The sequence below is a fragment of the Mirounga leonina genome, unplaced genomic scaffold (genome assembly GCF_011800145.1).
Source record: "Mirounga leonina isolate KUSES-001 unplaced genomic scaffold, KU_Mleo_1.0 Mir_200, whole genome shotgun sequence".
Lineage (NCBI taxonomy): Eukaryota > Metazoa > Chordata > Mammalia > Carnivora > Phocidae > Mirounga > Mirounga leonina.
In genome coordinates, this window is record NW_023270503.1 from 19,870,112 (window position 1) to 19,880,401 (window position 10,290).

General features: G+C 37.8%; 1 non-coding gene across 1 annotated transcript; it reads left to right on the plus strand.

Annotated features, from left to right (window-relative positions):
• Positions 1 to 5,155: 5,155 nt before the first annotated feature.
• LOC118025362 lies at positions 5,156 to 5,262 on the plus strand. The gene has a single exon (XR_004683297.1). It is a non-coding gene; the product is annotated as a U6 spliceosomal RNA (small nuclear RNA).
• The last annotated feature ends 5,028 nt before the right edge of the window (positions 5,263 to 10,290 follow it).

Sequence of the window (10,290 nt, forward strand, 5' to 3'; positions counted from 1 at the left end):
AAGATTTACATGTAAGACCTGAAACCACAAAAATTATAGAATGAAAGAAGGGAAAACCTTCTTGATGTTAGTTGGCAATGATTTTTTGGATATGACACCAAAAGCAAAGGCAACTAAAGCTAAAATAAATTAATGAGACTACATCAACGTAACAAGCAAAAGAAACAACCAACAAAATGGAAAAAAAAAAAAAACCCTATGAATGTGATAAAATATTTGAAAATCATATACCTGGTAAGGGTTTAATATCCAAAATATTTAAGGAACTCATACAACTCAAAAGCAAATAAACGCAAGCTGATTTAAAAATGCCAGAGGAGGGGTGCCTGGGTGGCTCAGTCTGCTTTCGGCTCAGGTCATGATCTCAGGGGTCCTGGGATCAACCCCGAGTTGGACTCCCTGCTTAGCAGGGAATCTGCTTGTCCCTCTCCCCCTGCCCCTCACCCTTCCCCACTGCCCCCCGCTTGTGCTCTCTCTCTCTCAAATAAATAAAATCTTTAAAAGTAAAAAAGCCAGAACAACTGAATAGTCTTTTACCCGAAGATCCCATATAGATTTCCCCCAGATTTGTAAAGATGCTCAATGTCACTAATCATCAGAGAAACTCATACAACTCAAAACCACAACGAGATATCACCTCTCACCTGTTAGAATGGCTAGTATCAAAAAGGCAAGAGATAAGTTCTGGCAAGGATATGGTGAAGGGGGAACCCTTTTGCACCATTGGTAGGAATGCAAATTTTTACAACTATTATGGAAAAAAAAGTATGGAGATTCCTCAAAAAAAATTAAAAACAGAGGGGTGCCTGGGTGGCTCAGTTGGCTAAGCATCTGCCTTTGGCTCAGGTCATGATCCTGGGGCCCTGGATCAGGCTCCCTGTTTAGCGGGGAGTCTGCTTCTCCCTCTCCCTCTGCCCCTGCCCCCCAACCAATGCTCTCTCTCTCTCAAATAAAAAAATTAAAAGTAGAACTATTATATGATGCAGCTAAGAGTTCTGTACCCCAATTCTACCAGAAGATAGCATCAGATTCCATTCGTTAAGGGCTCAGTCCTACAAGACTGCTCTCTACTTCAGTTGCCAATTGCAAGGCCAGGTTGTTACCTGTGCTTGGAGATCAACAGGCTTGGAGATTCCCACAGTCCTCCACCTGGGTTCAAATAATTTGCTCAAGCAACCCACAGAACTCAGGAAATCCACTAGATCACCAGTTTATTACAAGGATATTAAAGGATACAAATCAATAACCAGATGAAGAAATACATAGGGTGAGGTCCTGAACAAAGTAGTTTCTGTCCTTCCAGAGTTTGGGGCCCAGCATGCTGTCATGTGTAATTTTCTGCTCCCCCAACCCAGAAGCTCTCTGAATACTCTCCTTTTAGGTTTTTATGGAGGCTTCATTATATAAGCATGATTGATTAAACCATTGGCCATTGGTGATTGATTCAACCTCCAGCCCTTCTACCCTCTCAGAAATCAGAGAGTAGGCCTGAAAGTTCTAACCCTCTATTCATGGTTGGTTCCCCTGGTAACAGCCCCCATCTTTAAGGCATTTCCAAAAGTCATCTCATTAACATAAACTCATTTGTGGTTGAAAGGTGTTTGTTATGAATAAGAAGACGCCCATTTCACCATTATGGCTTTGAAGTGTTTTCAGGAACTGATGATGAGAGACGAAATATTACAACAAAAGATGCTCCCATTGCTCATGTCAGCTCAGGAAATTTCAAGGGTATTGGGAGATGTGAGCTGGGGACAGTGGATGAAGACCACATATGTATGAGACATATATTACGGTCATTTGAATGGCATGCACATGGATGTTTATAGCAGCTCTATTCATAATTGCCAAACTTGGAAGCAACCAAGATACCTTTCACTAGGTGAATGAATTAAAACCTGTGGTAAATTCAGACAGTGGGATACTATTCAGCACTAAAAACAAACAACAACAAAAACAACTATCAAGAGATGTTAAGGTTATGGAAGAAACTTAAATGCATATTACTCAGTGAAAGAAGCCAATCTGAAAAGGCCACAGACCATATGATTCCAACTATATGACATTCTGGGAAAGGCAAAACTATGGAGACTTATTTAATCTAATAAAAAAGATTAGTTGTCAGGAGTTATGGGGGAGAAAGGGTGAATAGGTGAGGCATAGAGGATTTTTAGGCTCATGAAACTACTCTGTATGATGCCATAATAGTGGATACATGTCACTATACAATTTGTCCAAATCCTCAGAATGTACCAAATCAAGAGTGAACCCTAATGTAAACTATGGACTCTGAGTGATAATGATGCTTCCATGCAGATAGATCAATTGTAACAAGTGTACACTCTGGTGGGGGATGTTGATAATGGGGGTGGGGGGTTGTGCATGTGTGTGTTGGGGGGGCAGTGGTTATATGGGAAATCTCTATACTTTTGCTCTATTTACTATGAAACTAAATTCTCTAAAAAAATAAATTCTATTATTTTTTTTAAAAAATTAAGTAAGGTGAAGAAATCAAGATAAACTTATTGTGATGTTTGTATTATGCTGTACACATGGGTGGGAAGTGCCCCCACACTTGATAGCAAAGTGTTAGAGGCAGAGATTAATGAGTCAAAGCTAATTAAAGAAGTAATTGCTTCTGGGGATGTACCCTAGGTAAGGAGGTAACTGTTTTGGAGGCTAAAAATATCATGGCTTAATAAAATAAAATTGCACAACTGAAAGGTAAATAGAACAATAAAATGCCAAACGTATTAAAATGCACTCTGTTTATTAGAAAAATAAATTGTATTCTAGAGTTCAATAAAAACCTAATTAAGATTTTTGGCTGGGCTTCACTGTTGTTGCAACTATTTTTATTTATTAATTGTTCTCTGGGGTCCAAAGATCTCTTTAGAGCTGAGGGTATCTGAGACCCTAAATTTCTTAGAGCAAGAGTAATTGGTTATAGGGTCTTAAGAAATTTTGAAAATGTCCAAAACACTGATGAAAATTGCACCTTTATTCAAGATCCAGCTGTACAGACTAATTAAAACGTTGGGTTCCTTTGCTTTGGGGTAGAATTGTACCTATTCACTGTGGAGAAACTGGCTATCTCAGATATTTGTTGTCTTCTATTAATAAGAAGGAGAAACAAATTAAGTATTCCCTGAACAATGCAGTTTGGCAGTCAAGATTTTTCAAAACATGGGATCCATTCATGAGTGGGCATAACCAAGGGAGTATTAGATAGTGGGAATGTCTCCAAAATTCTCTTAAAGTTTCTTGTTTGAATTTTGTCACCCAGATCCTTCCAGCCACTTGCAGTCCTATTGGTTTCTTGTATGCTACAGACACTGTCGTGTTCTGTTTACATGAGTGAGTTCGGTAAGGGATGATTAAATAGTGAGTAATTTAGATTAAGCAAGTATTATCAAGACAATGACTCGGTTGTTGTATAAGTGAACTTTTAGTTCTAAAATATTTGGACTGCTTTGTTTGACTTATTTAAGTCATCCAACATTTTACCCTATGTAGGTTATCCCTTCTCATTCTATGAAGAAGTTTATGTAAGTTTACCACGTCCAGTAATATTTGGTCACTTCCTAACAAAATATTCAGAAGTTCCCATTGATTTTATTTTAGATATAACCTGAGTAGAGTAGTTTTGTAGTTATGCTTCCCACTTCCTCCAGAGGATGGGCGCACTCCCCAAACCACAGCAGCAACAACAAAACAAAACAACAAATAAACAAAAAACCCTGTCCTTAGCAAAGATCTTAAATTAACACTTTGCACTCTGTCAGTGTCTTATGTCTTTACCAAAAGAAGGACTGAAACAAAAGAAAACAACAATTGCATTATACCATGGTCAACTAATTCTTATAAAAATCATTTTATAGAGTGCAAAGCCTTTTCACAATGCTTCATCTCCCTGTTTGTTTCTCTATAGATAGTAGAGACTCTTTTATTCTGACCTTGATATTCCCACTGCTCTGAACTTGACATATCTGTCTGCCATTACTTCATCTGGTCTGTGACTCTTAATCAGAGGTTCATTAACTGATGATTAAATTGATAAACATTGATTCATCCTTTGTTACTTCATTAAGCTCACCTGCCAGTCTACTGAGATTTATTTTCTACCACCTTGATATTCACTTGTAAAATCTTTGGTCTCCAGCTTCCAAAAGTGCTTTGTAAGTTATACACACATTTCATTGTCCTATCCTATTTATTTTTTCACTCATCCAAAAGACCTGATAGAGTTTTTTCTTTTCTTTTTCTTTCTTTTTTTTTTCTTTTTGCAACAGAACACCAGCAACTTCACACTGAAGTCTTTCTTTTTTAATTTACAGTATCTCCTCCAAAGGGGAGGTGTTTTCCCCACATCATTTGTTTTCCAGGGGAGGACAAGTTTCGTCTGTAAACCTTTGGTGTAAGTTTCCTCAGTGGTTCTCTGTCAAGGAAGAAAAATAATTCAGAGCATGTATCACCTCAAAACTTACGGCTCAGTTTTGGGCTCAAAATATGATCTTTTACAGCAGGTGCTAAACTGGAAAAATTCAATTCTCCAATTGACAAACCAAAGTATCCCAGATACTCCCAGTGAGAAAGAAACTGGGCCAGCAACTATGAAGTGAAAAAATTGCTACCTGTTTTTTCCCTCCTTGCAAAAATCTTTGCTGTAGATTTTCCCTTACTGAAGGGAAGAGCTTATGTAGATTCCTGTGTGATTCAACTTTCTTACGTCTTAGTTATGAGAATTTTCTTGTATGTATGTAATATTTATGAAAATTGAATGAGATGCTATGGCTGTCAGAGAAAATAAATGTAAACAAGATATCCTAATCTTGGTTAGAAGAATCACCAACAAGGAAATGGGAGATTGAAATCCCATAGCTACTTGTTTGTTTGTTTTTAAAAGTCTGACTTAAAAAAAAAGTCTGACTTTTTTTCAGCTTTGAGATATAATTGATATAAAACACTCGTAAGTTTAAGGTGTATGATGTGATGATTTGATATGTGTATATATTGATAAATTTTTACCACCCTAAGGTTAGTTAACACATTCTTTACCTCATGTTATTACCATTTTGTTGTTGTTTTTAAGGTGAGAAGATTAAAGCTGTATTCTCATAGCCACTTGTCCATAGCTTTTTAAACAAAAGGGTAAGTGCTCACTTTGGCAGCACATATACTAAAATTGGAGTGATACAGAGAAGATTAGCATGGCCCCTGTGCTGGGATGACACACAAATTCATGAAAAGTTCCATATTTTTGAGCGCTGGGTGATGTATGGAATTGTTGAATCACTATATTATATACCTAAAACTAATACAACACTGTATGTTAGGTATACTGGAATTTAAATTAAACTAAATTAAAAAAAAAAAAAATAAGAGGGTAAAATACAAGGGCAAGGTCACTTCCAGGACCTAGGATAAGATGAAAACCTCTCTGCAGGTGGAACAATGGAGAAGGATACTCAAAGCAGCAGAAAGACATGCATTCTAACAGGTGTGCAAGAATAATGAATAAGAAGGGATGAGGGATGATGTAAAGGACTAGAGACACAGGAGAAAGAACAAGGAATTAAATTTAATAAATTTATTAAATTCCAAATAAGGAATCTCACTAGCCTCTTTCTGTTCATCCTCCAAAACAACTCTAGATCAGAGCCTAGGATATTATCTTCGGAATAAATGAGACTTAGACTGTCCCAAGTTTCACCAGAAAGAATTCAGTTTCAATTGATTTTATATACTTTAGAAAAAATAGATGTGGTGGAGCTCTGCAAGTTTTAGCAATTGCCTAATAAGTTCCCTAGCCTATTTCAAATTCAATATACAGTATTTCTGGAAAGTGTTAAGTATGATAATTATACTGCCCATATATTTCCCTTTAATGTTTGCTATAACCAAAAGAAAATTAATGCAAGAGAAGAAATATAGATAATAATACTTTTCTTCTTAAGACATATCTCTCTAAGAGAGATACCCTGGGCACCAGCTATAAATTACTGTACCCATTTAAAGTGTTATAAAAATAAAAACTGGTAGGTAGTGAATGGAGATTTGTGCCACACAGACTGTACGGCAGAAGTAACTAGCTTCTCACAATGGGGACATTCCCATTTACACAAAATCATTTCAAGTTATTTTTTTTTTCTTTCTTTGACACAGCAGTGTTGTCACGACCTTCATCCACACTGTGGGTTTGGGTAATATTTTCATTTATATCTTCTCTCCATGGGGATAAATGGCTCTAACCTCGAAATCTCAGTTCCTATGTGAAAAATAACTTTATAAATACTTCAAACACTTACATTTTCAGCAACAAATGTTCCAGTATGAATACAAAACAGCATTTCTGTCAAACACAGCAATACATAACTTGAACTCAGAAGACAGGAGTCCCTATACACACACAGTTCACTGTCGATTCTCAGAAATAGTTCACATATTCTTCAGTGGCATTATGATTATAATATTTCTTATTAGGCGGTGACTGACTTGGGGTTCCTAGAGCTGTTTACGGGCAACTCTAAACATTGGTTGATTCATCTGTAACTTTTGATATACTTACAGTCATCAATATTAATTAAATATTTAAAAAGCTATCAATTTTATCCACTTATATATTAATTTCACAAACATTCTTTGAAGAGCTATTATTTGCCCGGCACTTTCCTAGACCCAGGAGATAGAAAGATAAATTATACCTGATATCCTTTGCCTTTAAAAGACTCACATTCAAGTAAGAAAAACAAACATGCAAAAATACATTTTTTTTTAAGATTTTATTTATTTATTTGACAGAGGGAGCGAGAGAGCCCAAGCAGGGGGAGCAGTAGAAGGAGAGGGAGAAGCAGGCTTCCCGCTGAGCAAGGAGCCTGATGCGGGGCTCAGTCCCAGGACCCTGGGATCATGACCTGAGCCAAAGGCAGACACTTAACCATCTGAGCCATGCAGGCGCCCCAAAATACATTTTATTTCAAAACAACAACTCTGCTGTGACTGTTATTAGCATGTTATTAGGACTATAATGCCTGTGTGTGTACATGTTGACACAATGTAAATGCATTGTCTTAATTTGGATTACCTTCAAAGCAGACACTAAGCAGGGATTTGGGTTCAAGCAATTTTTTTTTTAAAGATTTATTTATTTGAGAGAGAAGGAGAGAGAGAGAGGTGAGGGAGGGGCAGAGGGAGAGGGAGACAAGCAAACTCCCTGCAGAGTGGGGAGCCTGGCTCAGGGCTCCATCCCAGGACCCCGAGATCATGACCTGAGCCGAAACCAAGAGTTGGACGCTTAGCTGATAGAGCCACCTAGGCATCCCTCAAGTAATTTTTAAGGAAGTAATCACAAGAAGTCCTTGAAGTCAGTGGCCTCTAGGGAAGAACTAAATGATTTGGATAGAACTTTAGGATATCCCACCATTACCTGAAGGGTTTGGTGTAGCACACAGATGGTCGGGCTCCACACCCAGAGCTTCTCATTCAGTAGGTTTGTGATGCAATACAAGGATTTGCATTTTCAAATTCCTACTTGACACTGAGACTGAGGGTGTCCACACTGCATTTTAAGGACCATTGATGTGGCAGGTATGAGCAGGACACAATAGTCATGTGCACATACATTCAGATATTTTTGATGTCCTTGTTCTTACCCAGACATCACAGTTAGCTCATGTTTTCAGCCATTTATTGCATCAATGATGGAATGTGTATGAGTTTTAGCCATGCATAAACCTGGAAGGCTTTGCCCCCTCATTAACTAGTTATTAACTAGGTGACTACATCCAGGTGGTTAATTAGAAAATATTGGACTGATACCATGCACTCATTTTATTTTATTTTTTCTGGGATACCTGTAGCTATAAACTAAATGTCCATGTTGGGTTTGAGAGAAGCAGGGTGCAAAGGTTACATTTATTGTACAAAAAAACGTCCTCTTGGATAATTCATGTGAAATAGCTCTCGGCTGCTTATCTAGATCAGGATGAGCGAGGACTGAAGGTGTGTGTGTGCACGTGTATGTGTATTAATGATATGTGCATGTATAGCAGGAATAACTATTTTGTGTTCATAAATATTTGATAAAATTCTTCCAAGCATGAAATCAGAATTTTCTCTGCACCCAGCAAAGAATTTCCGTGAGGTTCATGGAGCTGGTATAAAAACAGAAGTCTCGTAAAACAGTTTGGCAAAATAACCACATATATACCTTACTGCCTTTGAATAAAGAACATTTTGTGTAGAAAGCTTTCCACTCTGTTTCTTGCCTGTGACTACGCTACAGGTAAAAAAAAAAAAAAATGCCATTTATGGAGAGACATTTTTAAAACAAAATGAATGTTCGTACTTATGTGGGGAGCATAGTAACAAAGAAATGTATTTAACTGCAGAATGCTATTTGTTCCCACGGAATACACATGCAATTTTCTATTCTGAGTGCACATTTAAATCCACATAAAAAGGGCACTTTATTTTCCAAGGACACTGAGTGGAATAATGTAAACTGACTAAAAAGAGATGAACTCTACCTTCTGCATGTACTCTGGGCCTTTAAAGGCATCAGAATTAGGAGAGCTAACTAGATGATTTCAGCTGTATGATCTGTTCGTTCTAATATATAATTTTAGATGGTAAGGGGTCGTGATGACTATACTCTCTTCTCACTGAATATTTAATTATCTCAATAAAATGTACACGGGAACAATATGTAATAAAACATTTGAACAAGATATTTAGAGTCTCTTGACTCGAAACATCAATGTACTATATCTCTTAAAGTCCATAGGCTAAGAAGCTAAAGAATAAAATAAAATTTCTCTTATTATTAGCTGCACTTAAATAACACAGCTTAAATATCTGGCCTGAAAAATAGAATTACAGTCTTCTTCGGGTCAACATATATGTACTAAATAAAACTTCCCTCTCCAAATCTTATTTTAAAATCAATTTCTTGCTTGTATGACTGAGTCTCTTTCTTTCTGCAGGAACACTAGTTATTCCAGTGCTCTAGTTTTCAACCATTTGTTGTACTCCTATTCAATCACATGCTTCAAACCCCATGTTCTTTAAAAGAAGCCTTTGTGATCTGCCATACCTTTTCTGGTTTTCCCGGGGTTCCACATAGGCCAGGTTTTTAAAAGCCAGGTATATAGAAAACATCATTGGTCTTTCATTTACTACTGAGAGCTATAGCCAGGAAAGGGGAGGAAGCGGGGAGGAGGCAACACAAGTCATTGAACGCAGATTCATTCAACAACCACCAAACTCCTGCTCTGTCTGAGTTGCTGTCAAGAGTCTTCTGTGTGTGTTAGCTTCTTCAATCCAGACAGCATCCCTCTGAGGTTGTTATCTCCTTACGGTACGGTCATTAATGTGTTCATGCCTGTTCAAACTGCTTCCTCTCTCCAAACACGCTCTTTTCATGTGCCTCACTTCCACAGCCGGCCCTTCGACCCTAAAAAAAATCAGCTCCAACTTCAAGACCCACTCCCAGTGTCCTTTTCTTTAGGAAACCTTGTCTGTTCCACTTCCCAATATGAATCATTCTCTACTGTGCTCAGTGAACATTGTTTAAATCTCTATTACGGCACTTACCAGTTTGATTATAGTTCATAACATTTGTACCTGTAATCTTTCTTTCTCTTTGACCTCCAGACTAGGCTGAACTTTGCCTTCTTTGTTTCTGAGCCTCCCATCCTCCTTTTCCCATTCAGAACCTTTCTTTCATTGCCATCCTATGTCTTTAATTTTTTTTTAAACCAGAGGGTGGGGCACAGCATTGACAAAATAGGGAAAGGGAAATAAAATTATCATAGAGTAGCAGGAAAAAAGAAAAAGCAATAGAAAGATAAGGCTAAGTCTAGTTAGGGATATTTGGGGCAGGGGTGGGAGGGGAAGTAATGAAGAAAGAGGCACCAGGAAGCTACACAAAAAAGAATGTGATTTTTATTTATTTATTTATTTTTTTAAAGATTTTATTTATTTATTTGACAGAGAGAGACACAGCGAGAGAGGGAACACAAGCAGAGGGAGTGGGAGAGGGAGAAGCAGGCTTCCCTCTGAGCAGGGAGCCTGATGTGGGGCTCCATCCCAGGACCCTGGGATCAGGACCTGAGCCCAAGGCAGACGCTTAATGACTGAGCCACCCAGGTGCCCCAAGAATGTGATTTTTATTATTTTTTTTAAAAAGATTTTATTTATTTGACACAGAGAGAGAGACACAGTGAGAAAAAGAACACAAGCGGGGAATGGGAGAGGGAGAAGCAGGTCCCCCGCCGAGCAGGGAGCCCA